This window comes from Camellia sinensis, unplaced genomic scaffold (assembly GCF_055761805.1).
Source record: "Camellia sinensis isolate YWXY unplaced genomic scaffold, ASM5576180v1 Unanchor3, whole genome shotgun sequence".
Taxonomy (NCBI): domain Eukaryota; kingdom Viridiplantae; phylum Streptophyta; class Magnoliopsida; order Ericales; family Theaceae; genus Camellia; species Camellia sinensis.
The window spans coordinates 19888159-19908265 of NW_028129178.1; the positions used below are offsets into that span (position 1 = coordinate 19888159).

At 33.5% G+C, this 20107-nt stretch overlaps 2 pseudogenes across 4 annotated transcripts; one reads left to right on the plus strand and one right to left on the minus strand.

The window, feature by feature from the left end:
• The first annotated feature begins 4812 nt into the window (after positions 1 to 4812).
• Positions 4813 to 6241, plus strand: LOC145816123 (expansin-like B1; annotated as a pseudogene). Its single transcript, XR_014358553.1, has 4 exons — positions 4813 to 4894; positions 5095 to 5201; positions 5547 to 5859; positions 6005 to 6241. The product of XR_014358553.1 is annotated as an expansin-like B1 (transcript).
• Positions 6242 to 6602: 361 nt separating this feature from the next.
• On the minus strand, positions 6603 to 13487 carry LOC114305802 (histone-lysine N-methyltransferase, H3 lysine-9 specific SUVH5 pseudogene; annotated as a pseudogene). 3 transcript variants are annotated; one of them, XR_014358658.1, is made up of 3 exons: positions 13303 to 13487; positions 7894 to 10640; positions 6603 to 7007 (listed from the first exon to the last, which is right to left on the minus strand). The product of XR_014358658.1 is annotated as a histone-lysine N-methyltransferase, H3 lysine-9 specific SUVH5 pseudogene, transcript variant X2 (transcript). The 3 variants fall into 3 exon arrangements; XR_014358657.1 differs by having other exon boundaries at positions 6603 to 7032; XR_014358659.1 differs by having other exon boundaries at positions 6603 to 7032; positions 7894 to 10549; positions 13303 to 13485.
• Positions 13488 to 20107: the final 6620 nt, after the last annotated feature.

The following is a 20107-nucleotide window of genomic DNA, read 5'->3' on the forward strand; positions in this document are numbered from 1 at the left end:
ATATTACAACTAAATAGTCACTGCTATTTCTATCAGTTTGAACTCCTGATCTTCTCCTCAATGAAGTCAAAATTTTTCCCTTACACTTCCATAACTAAAAATGATAGGGTTACTCTCTTCTTCTTCTTCTTCGTTATTAATAATATTACTCTTTGAATAACCGCTTGAATCATTCATATCCAATACAATACATATGGGCCACATTTTAACTCAACTTTGTTATTGAACATCAAGTCAATGATTGTAGATATAGAGAGAGACTGTAAATACAGTGAGGAATTTGGGTAGAGAATTGAGGAAAATTAGAGGTTTGTTTCTATCTTATTTGACTATTTCTAAAATAAGTAACTCTTAGCTAAATAATAAAAAAATTATTTATTTTCAGTTTAACAAAAACATTTAAAAAAATTACTCAGTTTTCTCATTAACAATATATATATATATATAATTTTTTTAAAAAATTTTAAAAAAGTGAAAAAAAACACAAAAAAAAAAAGAAAAAAAAAAAGAAGTAACTCCCAAACCAACACGTGTAAGAGTGTGTAAAGGATAAGAAATATCATAATGGGAAAAATGGTTATCCATAGGGATAGGTTTGTAAGGGGTTTTATTACTTACGGGTGAAGTTGTATTAAAATTTTGCACCACATGAGCTAAACAGCTAGGTTCGGTAGGTTTTAATTTTAAAATTTTGAAAATTGAAGGTGATTGACTCTGATATTGCCGATTTAAGTGAGGATTAGGCGTCTATATGTCTACTAAATTATATTAGATTATTCACAATTATGTGTTGTGTGTATTAAAATAACTTTTTCGACAATGAGTTTGTGAAAGGTTTATCTAATATTTGTCTATGTAACTATAAAGTATTGTACTCGTTGTTTTATTTTATGTTCTGTGTCATGCTGAATGTTTCCACAAATTATTTTTGTGGGATACTTATTGTCACGCCCCAAAATTCGGACAATTAAATATTAAATTAGGACTAAACCCCAATAACATTCCATCATCCAAATCTTAGGGGTGAATCAAAAACTAAATGCACACCAAACCATCCACCATAACTTCATAACTAACCAATACCTCCACATCCAGGTAACAATAAATAGTCCAAACAACTTAAATAAAATACGGTTACAAATCATGCCAAATTATTCCAATACTAAAGTCATAAAAACAAATAATAAATACATAAACGATTATCCACCCTACGCTCAAGAAAACATGAGAAATCCCAATAACAAGTCCAACAACTAAAGTAATTCCACGTCACCACTGTAGCCTCAACTAATCCTGCAAAGGAAGCTCGGCTGCGCTCAAACAGAACGCACCCGAGTTGCCAAGAGACAAAACGGGTCAGTATACAGGTATACTGGTATGAGTACAAGAATTGATACCCACGTGCCCACCAGACAAACAAAAATACATTTAATTCTTGTTACGGGACAAGACAAGTAGTTCCAACCGCACTGAGACAAATGGGTAGTTTCTCAAGATACAGTGGCATTTAGTTTCTTTTCCGTACACAACAAAATATAAATTGATTATAAAATAGACAAAATAGAAATAAAAATATGGTGGGTCAGCCCTGCATGAAAAGTTAGTAAGACCCACCATCCTGCAAAATAAAGTTAGTATAATTTAACCATAAACAATTTGTTAAAGAAGTAGAAAAATGCACCGATTCATGTTTAAGTAATTCGAATTGACCAAAACTCAAAGGACGAAAGTTGTACAGAATTAAATTTCCTAAAAAAACAACCTCGAAACTCTGCATTGCCAAAATAAATCAAAACTACAATAATCAAGATCTTCCGATTATAAATTCTAACCAATTTAAAAAAAAAAAACACATTGTCTAGAATCTCGTATACATGCCTCTGCTCAAATTTCATAATGTACTGAAGTCGCTGACTATTTTTCAGGATCTACAAAACAACACAATTCACACTATACCAATAACCTCGTTATTAAATTCTTTGTACCTTAACTCCACCACTTCGGCTCTCCCCTTCTGGCCTACACATATATCCCATGTGCCTCTCGTATACCTAATACCGCTCCGAAGCCAAACTTGCACGGGGATATCGTCCCGAGTTTGACTCACACTCCCCGGATGGTTAGCATATACGTACGCGCGTAAATCAAAGCACTCGTCTACTCATGAGAACGAGCATCTCATCAACAACATGAGACAAATATAACAATGCCGGGCATAAGGCATTAAACAACTCTCATAATCCTCACTTTTTTATACACTCTTTCTCACCATCACTCAAATAAAACAACAATCCATGGAGTCATGGTGGAGTATAAGGAATTTATCTATGGGTTTCTAATTTATTTTATTTTCATATAATCATGAGTGCGATTACAACCATAAAATAAATCCATATAAAAACCCGAAACAAGACATACATAACTAATCAAAATAAGAAAAAATCAATCCATCATCTACATGCAAATATAAAATCAATCCAACATAAAAAAATAAAAATAAATAAATAAATAAATAAATAGATTAAAAAACACGAATTAAACATAAATCAAAAGAAGTGGGTTTGTACTCACAATATTTTATATAAGATCAAAGAATATCTGGCAAACTAATAGAGCCACCAAAACAAAACCCTAATCTTTCCTTTTCTTTTGATCTCTCCAACCTAGTTGAATACTTCTATGTTACTATATATATAAGATTAAATATAGATACATTAAATTTATTAATTACAACATTAAATATCCCACTAAATCTCATGTAACCACCCAATTAATAAGTACAACATTCAATTCATTAAATATCCCATTAAGTTTCATGTAACCACCCAATTAATAATTACAACATTCAATCACATTAAATTTCATGTAACCACCCAATTAATAAAACAAAAAAAAATAAAAATAAGATAACAATAACCATAATAATAATAAAATAATGACTTAAGAAAATTAGGGTTGCTACACTTATGTTTGAACTAGTTATGTCGTTCTAAAGTGTTATAAGTGTTATAGTCATACCTTTATTTTGTTTTCCTGTTCGTAGTAGCAATTAGTAAATTAGTTACTTTGTATATGTTGTGTGAAGTTTTATTTAAATATTTCTTGGCAACAAAAATTTAAGGGAACAACAAATATTTAGTTTTGAAAATTCTGCAAAAGTAGGCTTAGTTTGGAAAATAAATTAGTATTTAGTTTGGAAAAGCCTCGACAAAATCTCTCCGAAATTGCGCAAAATGTTCTCTGAGAGGGTGTGTGTCTCGAGACCATTATTTACTTCTTTTTTTTTAATTTTTAATTTTTTATTTGTTGTTTTTATTTTTGTCCACCATTGATCTTTTTTAAATTATATTTGAATTATATAACAAAATAAAAATTTATTTAAAAATTTATATTTAAATAACAATTTAAAAAATATCAAGTAAATTAAGCAAATATTTAATTTACATTTTTTACACAATTCACTACTCTTTTAAAACCGAATTTTACCGAATTTTGGTTAAAAGTGTGGATGATAACTACGCTTTCTTTAATCAATAGTAAAAGCGTGGTTACGAACCACGTTTTCTGAAAAAATTAAATTTTATTTGAAGTGTGGTTTCTAACCATGCTTTCTGTATAAAACAAATTTCCTTAAACGCGTAGTTTGTAACCACGCTTTCTTAATTAAAAGTGTGATTTGCAACCACGTTTTTACGATTTTACCAATTTTTCGCAACTGAGCCAGTAATATGATGAAAGCGTGGTTTGTAATAGCGTTTCAGCTTATTTTGAGAATTCCGCCCAAACTAGGCCTAATTTGGGAAATGGGTTGCTATTTTAGCTTATTTTGGGAAAAGACCCCCATTAATCTGCTGCCACACGAATTTGTTTTAGGCTGTGTTTAGATTTATCATTTTGATAGAAATTTGCAAAGGGAGAGGAAAAAGTAAGAAATAAAGAAAAAAATTGAATTCATATTTTTCTTACCATTACTTTTCCCTTCATAAATCTCTACCCAAATGTTAAATCCAAACACAATCTTAAGATCACTATGCTTAAAATAAAATAAATGCTCAATTTTATATCAAAAAGATACCGTTAAAAAAGGGTACAACATTTTTGAGTGGGAAGCAATTGCCCCCTACCAATAGTAGCACTTCCACTCAGCAGCATCATGGAATAGAGAACCAAAAACTAATACCAAAAGTACAACAAATCAAAGAAAAAAAATATTAAAAATGATACAGACCCCCACAAACACCCCTCCCCCACAACCACGCACACGTGTCAGAGAGATAGGAAAAGAAAAAAAAAAAAAAAAAAAACCAAAAACACATGACTAATCACAATCATTGGGGGTCATGGGATCTCCCAAAATGGGGTTCCCAAGTATTTTCCAAAAAAATATATTCAGTACTACTTGAGAATGATGCCCTATAAACTAGCTAGCTAAAAGTAGCAAAAAAGGTGACAGAAAAGTTAGGCAAAACTCACTTGTCTCACTGCTTATTGATAAAATACAATATAAGTAAATCAAACAAAACTTTGTGTCCCAATCAGATAAGATTACCTAGATAAATCTTTTTCTACCATTTCACTCTGTCAAGAGTTACAATATAAGTAAATGCAGAAATATGAAATGGTCTTAAGGGGTCAATACAGGTGTCTGTTTGTACACATCTCTAAGTGGAAGAGAAAAAAGGTGGCAATTCTCTCATCCAGCCCTCATGACTTCAACTATAAATATGTGATTTCATATGTGAGCATCCCATCCACAAAATCTTTCCCTTATTCATCATCTTCTGAGATAATAGATCTTATTAAGAATAAGAAATGGGTTTTGCTGCTAAGAGCTATTGCTCTCTTCTCTGTGTCATGGTGCTTTTGCCTCTAGTTTGTTTCTCCCAGGATGCTTGTGTGTGCTCTAGAGCAACCTATTATGGTAGCCCTGATTGCTTAGGAACTCCAAATATGTATTCCCTCCTATATATACACACATGGTACTGATGTATATGTGTATTAGCAAATATATATATATATATATGTATGTATGTACATTTCTACATTAATGATTTATTTACGATGATTAAAATGTGTTTAATGATGTTAAATTAGCTAGAGCCTGTGGGTTTGGTGAATATGGAAGAACCGTCTATGATGGAGGCGTTAGCGGGGTTTCTAGGCTGTGTAGGAATGGAACTGACTGTGGTGCATGCTATCAGGTAATTCAATTAAAAAACAAGTTAATCTTTTTGAGTTTCTTTGAGCTTGAAAGTAACAAAGAATGAAGTGCTAGACACTTCTAAAAGTATATTTGGAAGGATATGCATAAATACTGTTAAGGATATGCATAAATACTGTTAGGTTCCTACGTAAAATTTCAAATAAAACAAACAAATATTTGATTGTGAGGCTTGTGACTATGTTAAAGTGCAACAACTTCAAACTATATGCCTTTCTTGAAGGCAAGAAATAGGCAGCCAATTGAAGTTGCAGAACAAATAAAAAAAGTAGCTCCCTTATTTTTGTGTCTACAATGGAAGTTATTTGTTTATTGACAACTACAGGTTAGGTGCAAAGTACCACAACTTTGCACTGAAGATGGGAGTGAGGGTAGTGGTGACAGACTATGGTGAAGGGGACAAGACTGACTTCATCCTAAGCACTCACGCCTACTCAAGATTGGCTCATCCCTACGCAGCCTTGGATTTGTTTGCCTATGGCGTGGTTGACATAGAATACCGGAGAATTCCTTGCCAATATCCAGGTTACAACCTCATGGTCAAGGTTCATGAGCACAGCAGGTTCCCCGTGTACCTAGCCTTAGTCATGTTGTACCAAGCTGGCCAAAACGACATCACCGCCGCAGAAGTGTGGCAGGTACAGTCTTCTAAACAAATTTGGTGGACTGGGTATTGTAAGCAAGTTGTCTTGTGTACATATCATTTTAAGGGCAACCTAGTGACGAGGCTCTTGCTAAAGCAGGGTCTGGAAAGTCTAATAGACATATATTTTCTTGATGCAGGCGGATTGCCAGCAATGGAGGGGTATGCGAAAGGCCTACAGTGCAGTATGGGACATGGCTAACCCACCAGCAGGGGCACTCCAAGTGGCAGTGCAGGGTTGAAGTGGTTGCAGCTGAGTAGTGTGATTCCTAGTGAATGGAAAACTGGGGCTGTTTATGACACAACCATTCAGCTTACTTAAGCCCTATTAAACTCCTAATCCCAATGAAGACAAATATATCTCAGTATATGCAGAGTAGGAGCTGCTTATTAATTATTTCCTAGTAGTTTTGATTAAGTGATTAAAGTTATGTTTGTCTACGGTGTTAGAGCTAGTGCTCTTCACCTTTCTCAATAAAGAATCGGATTGTGTACTATGTTTATTTATTTCACATGCAAATAATGCAGCTAAAAGAGTGTGGACCCAACTAACTCTCAACCCTATCCAAACTCTTGGTGATTGTCTGAACACTACGATTTTATGGTTAAAAAATAAGAGTTAACAACCTTTTAAATAAAAAGTTTCAAAGGCCAGCTCACAATCAAGCAAATTTGCAATAGAAACTAAACAAAACGCCAATCTTGTGTAAGAGTAAAGGGTATTGATATTGCAAGCAATTTGTCACTCCTAAGTAACCATCACATTAAACAAATATGAGAAACATAAAGTTGCAATGCAGAAACACTACAAAAAAAAGTCACTTACGTCATAACTCTTCCACAAAATTCACATGTACAAATTGCAAATCATGCAAAATCAGCAAAACATGAAAAAAGTGCCATCATTCCAAACTATAGAAGGTTACCAGGTTAGCACTTCAGAATTTTCTCCCCAAAATCACTAATTCAGCACGTGTTATCAGAAAACAACTTGACTACTTGAGAAACCACAGTCAAAAAACTGACGTACAGACTAACGTTTGAGCTGCCACTACCTCAGAATATGATATGAACGAACCAACCATTTTAACTTTCTTTCAATTCTCCTCTTGTCTGCTTCCATCAAAAGCAAGGTTTGCCCATCTAAACAAGAACCATAAGCAAATCCCTGAAAATTAAGGGATGAGATGTAAAGTTTTTGCATTCATGAATTAGATTCTATATTACTTTAAGCATGAAGAAAATTTTATGATTTGAAGTTATTTCTGTACCATGTCCTCCCCAGAGGTTTACGCCACTTTGTGAATTGGCCAGAAGTAATATCATTTTATATCTATAAAGTATGAACATAAATAAAAGCCAGTGACAACATGATTTTGGGACACTATCATAATGATAATGACATAATTAGATAACTGTTCAAGGTGTCTACATCAAGAAAACATGATCACAGACGAGAGACATAAAAATGCTGGAAGAAAGACCCTCAAAGTTACAACATGCAAAAATCAAGACATAATATGTTTTAGTTTGATTGAAATAACTAATAATTTCAGAAACAAGAAAGAGGAAGATGATGCACACAGCCAAGCCCCATGGCAAAGTTACAGTGATGCAGGAGTACAGTAGCCTGTTGCCAGTGACAAACACCCACAGCAACCTCTCAGCCAAGGTTGCCTCCAACCCAAATGACAATTTGGAGGTGCAAAGTATTGAGTTACATGTAACTCAATCACAGCTCACATACATGCCAACAAGCACAAGGAGATATTGTAAAACATTGTATATTGTAATCTGTTAAGGTCCTGCAATCTTTGTTTATGTAACTTTATGTCATGTTGAAAAGTTTAGCAGTGTTGGGGTGTGTTTCAGTTCATGAAAATGATATTTGTCTGTATGTGTGCATCCATATCTTCTTGTTTCTGTTGGGGCATCCCAAGTACATGCTGAAACTAATTCAATATACAGCCTAGCACAGAGAGTAGATAATAAATCAAGTTCCACAACAAAGTAGTCAATGAGAACTTACATTAAGACACAAGGAATCTCTAATTCTGGAAAACCCCATACTTTGTTCCCTGCATCAATACATCCTGCCAGTGCACTCTGCAGCACCACAATAGCAGCTCTTCATCTTAATATTTCCATTCAAATCTCGAACCTGATCGACGAAGTAATTATAGTGGTAAGTCAGCTCCTTCAAGGGAGGAATGTTTTCTGCAGCAAAGAGCATTATGTGGGGTTTACTCTTGTCCTCGTGATCATAGAGGACATTCTGAGCATAAAGGTTAGGGGAACAACTATGGTTGATGAACCTCCCCACATTCCCACACTCTGCTGCATTGATTGTGAAACGCTCATCCTCCACAACTTCACTAGAACTTAACTGTACAACAGGCTTGAGAGTCAAAAGTCCACCAATGAGAGAACAATCACTGAAATTGTGTCCAATATCAAACAAGTACTCATCATTTTGTTCTTTTTCAGCTTCCTTGTCTTCAAGAAGCTCCCCAATATACTCGCATATAAAACTTCCCGAAGGAATAGAAGTTAGGGATCTAACACCCCAGCCCTTTGACTTCGTTTTGAAGATTTCAAGCTGTATTTTCATCCCATGCTGACTGACTTTATTATAGCAAGAAGGAGGGCATTTGCAAGAAGGACCACACTCATATACCAGAGGCTTTGCATCAACGATAGCCCCATTGCAGTTGTATGGAATCTTTCCTCCATTATTGAACATACATGAGCATTTTTTAGAGTCCAAGCATCCACCGATACAATCACAACCCTTGGGAGCAGTAGGGCAGTACCAATCAGGATATTTCATCTCAGTTACATAATTAAATTTGGGTGGTCTCTTATTGTCTATGGTGTTCACAGCACAAATGGGAAATAACTCTTTCCCTCCTGATATATCACCAACACAAAGACCCTCCCGAATTTTAAATCTTTTTGATTTCTTCACTTCTTTCCAAGCAAGCTCTGGTTGGCCTGGAATTCTCTTCAACTCGAACTTAAAAACCAGCTTACCATGTGGCCCTACATCATGCATGTATCTCTCCACTGTATACAAGCCATCATAAGTATATGTCAGAACAATCTTGGCTCTTGCATCCAAGGTAGATAATTTTGTCTCTTTAGAACCACGGATTACCCGAACAGGATTCTTTGCTGATATACTATTTTTCAGAGCCAAGTTTCCTCTTTCAAGTTTCTGGTCTTCAGGTTGTTGTTTATTCCGACCAGTTATATTTCCTCCGTGACCAGAGTATATTAAAACATCAGGGTTGTCCAAATCATCTGCATAACCACCTGAGGCAACAATGCTTGTTGCAATGATCATCCCGCCATGTTTCATGTAATCAATACCAGCCTGATAGAGACGATGAATGCCAACAAGAGCAAGCTCCACCCTGTATTGAAACTGATCACCTACATCGACTCCCGGCACTGATCCTATTATCTGTTTGCCTATGTTAACTTCTTTTCCTTTAGCTCTGATAATCTGTGCTGCTTTCAGATCAAGCCTTCTGCTCAAGTATCCTTGTTTCTTCAAATTTGCTTCTTCTCCTTGCAAGAGCTTCCTACAAATAGCTTGGAATAGACGTTGTGTTTCCCTCACTTTGCTACGCACATTACCATGACTCGAGCTATCAGGACCAAAAGGAGGCAGGATCACCTGAAAATCATGTGGTCTCTGACTTGCAGGAGAATCTTCATCTTGCTCACATATGGAAAAATCTCCCTTATCCTTGACAACCTGTGCACCTTTAATTTCATATGAAGCCTTTCCAGAAGGAAGCAATTTCTTCTTCATATCCCTATTTTTGGCATTTGTATCTCGAACATCCCTGTCCAATTCTTCAATGCCAGTCCTTGCTGTCTTTCTCACTAGACTGCATTCCTCTTTAGCCCTCACTGTCTCTCTTGACAGCGTACCCTGCAAAGCAGCCTCAACTGGAGCAACTGAAGCCTTGTTTCCCAAGACAATTCTCAGGCACTCTTCCTCAGTCGGACAAATAGCATTCATTCCACAAAAAGGAGGGAATTCACGAATAGCTCTAACCCTTCTCCTAAAATATTTAGCTTTCAAGTTAGTCTCCTTCGAAACATTGCCATCACTAGTAGGCCACTCTGGAGGAAACCATGTTTTTGCACCACCTGATGGAACCCTCCCATCAGCCATAGAAACAATCTCTAACACAATTTTGCTTTCTGGTGCACCCTCACTCTTCAACACAGCCTGAACTTCCACTTCGTGCAACTCCTTTGACAATTCTAGTGCATTATTTTCTAAAGCTTTTGGCAAGCCACTTCCCAGAGACTCAACAACAGGGGACAATTCAGCCCCATTGACCTTCCCAGCCGCAACCACTACCTTCCCCAACAAATCATTCAATATGTCGGGCAATTCCAACTTCACTGGACTTTCCACCAATTGATGAGATGATGATTCATTCCCAATTTCAGAAGCTTTGACACAATCACCCTCTGCAACTTTCACCATCTTTTCATCAGCCACCAAATTCTCTTTATCACCTAGTGATGCTACTACGTCAGTATCCTGGGGCATCAGATTGATAAATGAAGCATTCTGTCCACACCCATGTGGAAAATCGCGAACAGCATAAACCTTTCGCTTCTTGTACTTAAGCGAAACACCAGAAGAGGTGCAATAACCACTGTACAATGACCTTTTGTTAGAACTCCCATCAAATAAATCACCATTTGATGAGGAACCCATCCTCCTCAATAACTAGCAAGCAAACGGCTCTTTGTTGTCGTCAAGAAAAAATGCAGCAAATAGAAGAATATGTGATGGGAAAAAATACAACAAATGGAAATCAGTGTAGAAAAGCTAATGAATATGGACAAATATGAACGGGAAAGAAAAAATAGACAAAATTCATGAGATGTATCTATACATTAAAGGTACGAGAAGCTATGAAACTAAACAAATTAGAGTTGAAATGTAACCAATGATAAATTTAGAACACCTTATATGTTAGAAATTGCAGTTCTGGTCAAGAGAACACAAACTGGTTAGAAAGGACACAAATCAACACAAACTGATTTGTGTCCGTGACAGTACTTGAATGGAGAGAGTTCTTGCATACCCATTATTTTTGGTAATAGTGGAAATTTCAAATTTGCCTCGTGGTTTTTCCTCTCTTTCATTGAAGGTTTTCCACACAATGTTTGGTGTTCTATGTGGTTATGTATTTTTTCTTGTCTCCTTAATCCATTGTTGCATTCTTCAGTTTACACCTGATAGTGGTTGGAAGTGTATTTTCCTTAGAGCCAGCCAAACCCAGAACCGAATTGATCTTGGTTGGTTCTCAGTTTTAGACCCAAAACCGAACCAAGCCAACCTCAGGAAATTCCAGTTGGATCGGATTGGCCTCGCATGTCTAACTGTGTTGTATAAAGCTTGACCTATTCATTGTTTTATTTTATTACCATAATGCCAAACAATAGAGACCTATCTAGTATCCACATGAGACTTAGTGATAACCAATAACATTCTATTATATAAAGCATACAACTCATTTGGTGTGAACTTTTGTCATACAACCAAAAAACTACAACCCTATATTTTGTTCCAAATATTTACTTTTGCCTAGCAGTTATTGTATCGACTAAAAAGTAAAATCAATTGCTACCCACTACACAAACACAGACTCTCTCTTCACTCTTACCCACCCATAATCTCCATATTGACAGTTTCAAGTGCATGCGGTGTGCCCAATTAAACTATAAAACTTATAATATTTTATAAAATCTTTTCAAGGATCAGTTCACGGGTTAGTCCAGGTTACCAGTCACCAACCCCACACAGAGCCAAACTGAATTGGCTGAATTTGAAATTTTCTGGCATATAACTTAACAGAAACCAATGCTAGAACTGTAGAACTAAACCAAACCAACCCATGAAGGCAGGACTGGTTCGGTTCACAATTTATTTGGTCCTTTTGTGCACCCCTATTTTTCCCAGATGTGAAATAAAACCAATTAGGATTCAAATGCAACAAAATAAATTACGTTTGGAATTTACCAAACAATAAAAAGATGCCTACCCATTCTAAGAAACAGTTGAAATGCTTTTTAAGGAGACTAAAATACTGCCAGCTAGAGCACCATTTGACATTGACAGCATTCCCAACAATTAAAGACGGAAAATTTATTGTTTGGGTAGGGGTGTAAATGAGTTGAGTGGAGCCAAACAATAAGTTGATTATTTGACTTGAACTTAAAAATTTTCAAAAATTGTTCTAACTTAACTTGTTTACCTTTGAGCTTTTAATTGAATTGGTAATGAGCTAAGTATGAATAGCTTGGTTTTTGTAGTATATAACTAAGGCATCGCTTGGGAAGTTGGCTATTGTAGTTTTTGGCTATTTTAGTAGACTAAAATATTTGTGTTTAGAAAGATGGTTAGATTTTTTTTAGTTGGATGTGATGTTTGTAAGAGAAAAAGTGAAATGGTTATAGGTTTGATGTAACATTTTGTCTTATTAGTTATTTTAGCCTATTTTATCTTTTTGTGGATTTTAGCCCAAAAAGCAAAAAATAGCATTTGCCAAACAAAGCCTAAGCCATGACAGCTAGTAAGTTATTCAAGCTCTACTTAAAGACTAATGAGTTTTAAAATATATTCTAGATAGACTTGCTTCTGTAAGGAATCAATCTGAAATGGCATTTGACAAATCGAATATGAGTCGAACTTAGAGTAGCTTGATTCATATTATGGCCTACGTTTGGTAGCTAAAAAATGTGCATAAATTATTATTTTTTAAATGAAAAAGGAAATTTATATATAAAAATTATATTTTTTTAAAAAAAATAAAAAAAAGGAAAATAGTACTGAGAAACAAGTGATTTACGTGAAAACAACAATGGCAAAGAGAACCGAGACAATTCATGCCCAGTATTGATGCATCCTAAGTAGGCGAAGACGCAAATTTAACAATATCCAGTTCCAACCTAACTTGAAATGACTCATAACCCATCAAATAGACCACCAATCAACAATAAACATGAGAAATTAACTGTTTGGAAGCTGAGAAAGTAAAGAAAGCTTAAACTAACGCTAAAAATCAGGTAAACCAAGTAGAAACGCGAAAGAAAACGAGAAATGTAAAGTGATTGAAGTTTAACAATATCCAGTTCCAACCTAACTAAAAATGATTCATAACCCATCAGATAGACATCCAATCAACAATAAACACAAGAAATTAACTTTTTCGCAGACAAGAAAATACTAACGAAAAAATAAAATGGATGAGAAAGTAAGAAAAAGCTGAAATTAGCACTAAAAATCAACTAATTATGTAGAAACGTACAAGAAAACGAGAAATGTGAAGTGATTCAAACGAATATTAAAATTAAAACAAATCACAGTTAGAAGTGTAAAAAAAATGAGGTTTAAATCAACCTGATTTTGAGAAGAAGACCAAGAGATTCTTCGAAGGACTCAATGGTGATTCGTCGGTGGACTTCTGCAGAGAGTTGGGATCGAAAATTTAGGGTTTCTTGGTGGAAAATTTATGAGCGTTTCTGGAAAGAACTCCATGAGAGAGTGAAGGAAAAGTTTATGCTTTATTCTTGAAGCGGAATCACAGTTAGTAGTGAAAGAAGTTAATTTTCATTTGATTCATCCCACTAAAAATATCATAACTAATCCCACTAAAAACATCATAACTAATGTATTTAAAAAAATAAAAAAAATAAAAAAAAATTACAACTCTAAGATCAAAACATCACATTATTCATGGCGGGACCACTGCCACCTAATTAGTGGGAGCACTAGTACTCCCAAGCATTTTTCAATTTTCATTTGACCACGTGGCACGAAATGAAAAAGGTATTTTTTATTTATTTATTTTTTTTTTGGGTAGAAAAAAAAAAAAAAAAAAAAGGATTATTCTTGAAGCGGTTAGACGTATGTAACTGAAAAACCGATATTTGTCCAAAGGGGATGTCAATCATTTTAAAACCTACCCACCTATTTATCTATTTAAATGTTATATATATATATATGTATATTTATATATATTACATATTAATTTAATTATTTCTTTAAATGTCAATAATATGTATACGTGTCACTTATTTATTTTTATATTTGTTTAATATCATCAATCTATCCACTTGATTATCACCAATCATGCTGACCATTACTATCACTACCACCATCAGCCATCGATGACTTTTAGACGATTTTTTTAGCCAATTTTTTGATGATTTTTCCGATGTTGGGAAATTTTCTATACGTATTTTTACCACTAAAAAAAGATTAAATCTTAAACCAAATAAAACATGACCAATAAAAATGAACTTTTTACTAATTAACCCTTTTGTTTACTCACCTTATAATGTTTGTCAACAAATTCATCTCTTCTCTTTCTCTTTTTTTTTTTTTTTTTTCTTTTCTTTTATATAACATTTTTAGTATTTTAGGAATGTATCACATTTAGCAAATTTTAAAATGAAAATTAAATAACCTTCTAAACAGAGCTAAAATTTAACTCCTTTTCTTTTTTTTATAATATTTTTAGTATTTTAAGAATGTATCACATTTAGCAAAATTTTTAAATGAAAATTAAATAACCTTCCAATTAAGAATTTAGACTGATTGGTTTTAATTAAGAATTTAATTAATTATAAATTGTATTTTGTTTAGGACACTTAGCTAGAACTTCTATTGGCTTAATCTTAGATATTTTTGGTTAAAAATATATTATTTGTCCAAAAGGGATGTCTATCTTTTTAAAATCTACTCATCTATTTATCAATTTAAATCTCATATATATATATATATATATATTTCATATTAATTTAATTATTTCTTTAAATGTCAATAATCTGTATACGTGCCACTTATCTATTTATATATTTGTTTAATATCATCAATCTATCCAACTGATTATCACCAGCCACTGCCGACCACTACCACTATCAGCCATCGATGACTTTCAGATGACTTTTCTAACCAATTTTTTGATGATTTTTCCGACGCAGCAATGCTACATCCCACTAAAAGTGGTGCTCTAAAGCACCATTAATGAGTTGGCACCCACTTTTTTTAAATAAAAAAAAAAAGAAGTCACAAAAACATTGTAGCAGTGGGTCCCATCCACTGCCACATCATTAGTGGTAGCACTAATTAGTGCTCCCACTCATTTTCCTTTTCCGACGTCAGTGAATTTTCGATACGTATCTTTACCACTAAAAAAAGATTAAATATTAAACCAAATAAAATATGACCCATTAAAAATGAACTTTTTACTAATTAATCCTTTTGCGTATTCACCTTGTAAGGTTTGTTAACAAATTCATCTCATCTCATCTCTTTCTTTTTCTTTTTTCTTTTCTTTTTTTTATAATATTTTTATTATTTTAGGAATGTATCACATTTAGCAAAGTTTTTAAATGAAAATTAAATAACCTTCTAAACAGAGCTAAAATTTAACTCTTTTTCTTTTTTTTATAATATTTTTAGTATTTTTGGAATGTATCACATTTAGCAAAATTTTTAAATGAAAATTAAATAACCTTCTAAGCAGAGCTAAAATTTAACTCCTTTTCTTTTTTTATAATATTATTTAGTATTTTAGGAATGTATCACATTTAGCAAAATTTTTAAATGAAAATTAAATAACCTTCTAATCAAGGCTAAAATTTAACTCATTTGAACGTAGAGCTCACCCCAGTTTACATAATATAATCACATTGGTTAATCTAACATGTGTCACATCACATGACATTAAAAAAATGATGAATATAATGAAAATAATAATTTATTTACATTGAAAAGAAATATTTTTAAAAATATCCTTAAAAGCTTCTAAACAGGCTAATTTGACATGTGTCACATGACATTAAAAAAAATGATGAATATAATAAAAATAATAATTTATTTACATTGAAAAGAAATATTTTTAAAAATATCCCTGGAAGCTTCTAGACAGACTTAGGGCCGGCCCTGAGATTTAGAGGGCCTAAGGAAAATTTCGAAAATGGGGGCCTCTCTTACATTGAAAAAAAAAGGTAATAAATAAAACGATTAGTTACAATTTTTTTATTTGTTTGTAGCCACAAAAAAAATTACTTGCACATATAATCATTAAAATTATAAACAAAACAATTTAATGAAACAAAATTAGGTTAAAAAAATAAAGAAAAAATTATTCAATTAAAACTGATAAAGACCTAGGTAAAAAAATTAGAGTAAAATTATTTATTGGGTAAAATTATTTATTCCACTAAAATTTAATAGATAAAGAAGGTAAAAATAAATAAATTTAGGGCCCATATATTGTATGTATTATTATTCTTGGGCCCAAACGCTTTTTTTTTAAATATATATTTTCCTTTTAATAAATATGGGCCAAACTATACTTACAAATACATATGGACTAAACCATACATGGACCCAATAAAAATATTTTGGGGCCCACTAAATTGATCCTAAAAAAAAAAAAAAAACAACAACAACAACAACATTGAGCCTATAACATTTTACTAAATTTGAGACTCTATTTTTGGGCCAAAATTTTGGGACCTAAGGCACAGGCCTTACCGCCCTTAGGCCAGGGCTGGCCTTGGACACACTAGTTAGTCTCACATGACATTAAAAAAATATAAATATAATAAAAATAATAGTTTATTTACATTGAAGAGAAATATTTTTAAAAATATATTTGGAACCTTCTAGACACTCTTTCTTAGATAGAAGAAAAGCTTTATTAAACACACCTATATTAAAACATGCTTTGATTTAAGAAAAATTAAATTTGACCTATTTAACTTAAAATAATTACAAAATAATGGAAGTGCAGCTTTTTTGTGAGTAAAGAAAACTCAGCAAGTTACACCACCAAAAGATTCTCACATTTTTGTTATTTTTCCACCACCTCCCATTGATTAGTAATTTCTCCTCTCCAATAGGATTGATTTGAACATTGGAATATCCAATTTTGGGTTAAATTATCGTAACCAAATCTTCTTCTTTTTTTTAAAGATTGTAGGATATTAGTTTTTTAGTAAAATTAAATTACAACTAAAGGTGTAATAACCACATTCCGTAATCTGCTATTAATCAGTAATTAAGAATGCTAATTAAGTGTTTAAGATGAAATTATGTGTTTATTGTGTGATTTATGTCATATTTGAAACTGTATGTTAGTTGTAGGATTATCTGTTGAGAATTCTGCTTTGTTACGGAAATTGAAGGCTTTAATGGCGTTAGAACACGAAATTGACTAGGTCAATAAGTTGTTTGGAAATTTTAGAATTTTATGGCAAGTTTAATTAGATTTTTGATTTGGATCCAAATAATTAGAATAAATTAATTAGCTTAAGTTAATTAAAACTATATCAATGTGATGTAATGAGCTTAGCTCATTTTGTTGAGCTCAAAACCTATCTAGAGAGCCTTAAAGAAAGAGATAGACTACACTTTGAGAGAGATTATCATCTAGAGTAGAGGAAATGAAGAATTGTCAAGGAATTAAAGGAGATTTGAGAAGATCTAGCTAATAAACTCTAAATCCAAGCTCTAGGTAAGATCATCACTCTAAATTTTTGTAGAATTCACCATGTAAAAGTTAAATTCATGAAGTTATGAGGCCTTTTACATGGATTGAGAAGAATGAGTTAGGATCACCATGAATGCAGTCAATACGGGTTGAATTGGAACATGCATGTACAATTCATCATTTTCAAGCTTGATTTTCAAAGAATTCACACATGCATGAGGGTTTTACTTGTTATCCTAAAGGATTTTACATAATTCTCCACTCAACACCTCATATGTTCATGATTTAAAGGAAAAGAATCTACCTTGTTATATGCATGGTTGAGAAATAAAGTTTTAAATTTGCTTTTGAGGAATTACCATGATTTTGAGCTTTGATTTTGCACTTTTGGCTTTGTGTTCATGTTTTGGATGAAGTTCTACGAGTTTTTCAATGTTATGGCTCAACCATGCAAGTTGAAGTTTTGGAATTTGTGTTTTGAACTTAAAAGTCAATTCTAGAAATTGAGGGAATTATGGTTGATAGTGGAATTAGACTACGGTCCCGTGGACGTACTTCATATTGAGGGAATCATGTAAAAATTCTTGTATTGTTATCGATTTGATTTTTCTGCATTACTTTTATTTCCTTCAATTGATTTACACTTGTGTCAATTATCACAACAGTTGGGGAGATTGGAGCGGATGTGGTCCATAGAATTAAGGCAGGATGACTTAAGTGCAGGAGTGTATCTGGGGTACAGTACGATAAATGAGTACCCACTAGACTAAAACGGAAGTTCTGTAGAATGACTATTAGACCAACGATGTTGTATGGGTTGAAATGTTGGGCAACTAAGAAACAACATATAGATAAGATGAGTGTTGCTGAGATAAGGACACTAAGGTGGATGCGTGGCAAGACTAAAACAGGTAGAGTTAGGGATGAGTATATTTGAGAATGGGTATGAGTAGTATCAATAGAAGATAAGTTGAGAGAGAATAGATTGAGATGGTTTGGTCATATACAACAGAGACCAACAGAGGCAGCGGTGAAAAGATGCGATATAGTGACGGTAGATGAAAGTGTTAGGGAAAGAGGTAGACCTAGATTGATGTGGGCTAGTGTAATAAATAGAGATATGAACCTCCTTAATTTGACTAACGAAATGGCCTTAGATAGAGTCAAGTGGAGAAAAAAGATTTATGTAGTCGACCCCATTTGATGGGATTTAAGGCTTGGTTTGGTTTGATTTACACTTGCAGGAAATCATAGATTTTTCCTAAATACTGGTATTAGAGCTTAAGGTTCATTTAGGTTCGTTTATTTGTGTAAATCAATGGAGGGGAATGTAGGTTGCATGACTAGCTTCGATGGAAGTAATCGGGTAACTTGGAAAACTAAAATGAAGGACTTATTATTTTGTAAAGATTTGTACAGACCCATTGAGGGTGATAGTGGCAAACCCGAGGGTATGAAAGATGATGAATGGAATAGGTTTAATCGAAAAGTCATTGGTGTTATCTGTCAATAGATTGATAATAGTGTCTTTTATCATGTTTCTATTGCGATTCGGCACATGAATATGGAAAAAATTGAAAGATCTCTATGATAGAAAATCAGCCACAAACAAAGCATTCTTGTTGGAAAGTTGGTTAATTTGAAATATAAAGAGGGCAGCCCAATTCCAAACATTTGAATGAAATGAAGAGTTGTTAATTAACTTGCTTTTATGAAAATTGTTTTTGATGATGAGTTGCAGGCTTTGATGTTACTTAGGCCATGTTTGTTTGGGTGGACATGAGCTTGGGATTGGACTAGTAGTCCAATAAAATTATTAATCCGATATTTGGTTAAACAATTGAAGTATGGACTAACAATCCATTCGGATATGGTATCCCACACATGATGGACTATTCAATCCCATAGAGGGGGTGGGATATAAATTGGAGGACTAAGTTAGAGTTTGGATTAAGTTTGGACTATTAGTCCCTCCTTATAATCCAAACTCAATCCAAACATAGGATAGGATACACAATCCAAAAGGATTCGTAGTCCTAGGACCATTAGTCATGAGAATGCTAATCTAACCTAATCTAGTCCGCCCAAACAAACATGGCCTTAGTTCCTTACCCGAAAGTTGGGAGACTTTGGTTGTGACAGTTAGTAATTCGACACTTGATGGAGTTGTCACAATGAGCCAAGTCACTAGTAGCTTATTGAATGAAGAGACAAGAAGAAAATCAGCAGGTTCTTCTCACTCAGAGGCATTTGTTGTGAGAGGTTGTGTAACGCCCTCAAAAATAACCCATTATATATATATCATTGACATGCATTATTTAAAGAAGACAATTAATTAATTCATTCATCAGAGTATTACGAAATAAAGCATTACATGTAACATCGAATAAAATGCCCTACAGGCTTACATCTTTCCAAGCCAACACTTGGATTCAAAAATATGAGTTCTAATCTCAATACAAGAAAAGCCCTAGGCTTGAATGTTTACATGTACTAATAAATAACAACTATTAACTAAAGGTAGTCTTCTTCAATCCAGATGCCAAACCCTCCCAAGCTAAGCCCTTGGAGGTAGTTTATCACCTGAACCTGAAAATGATGTTCCCATAAAGGGTGAGCCACAGCCCAGTAGAAATATACTAAACCACATATAAGCAATGAATAAAGCAATAGCATTCAACAGATGGTTAACCAATATAA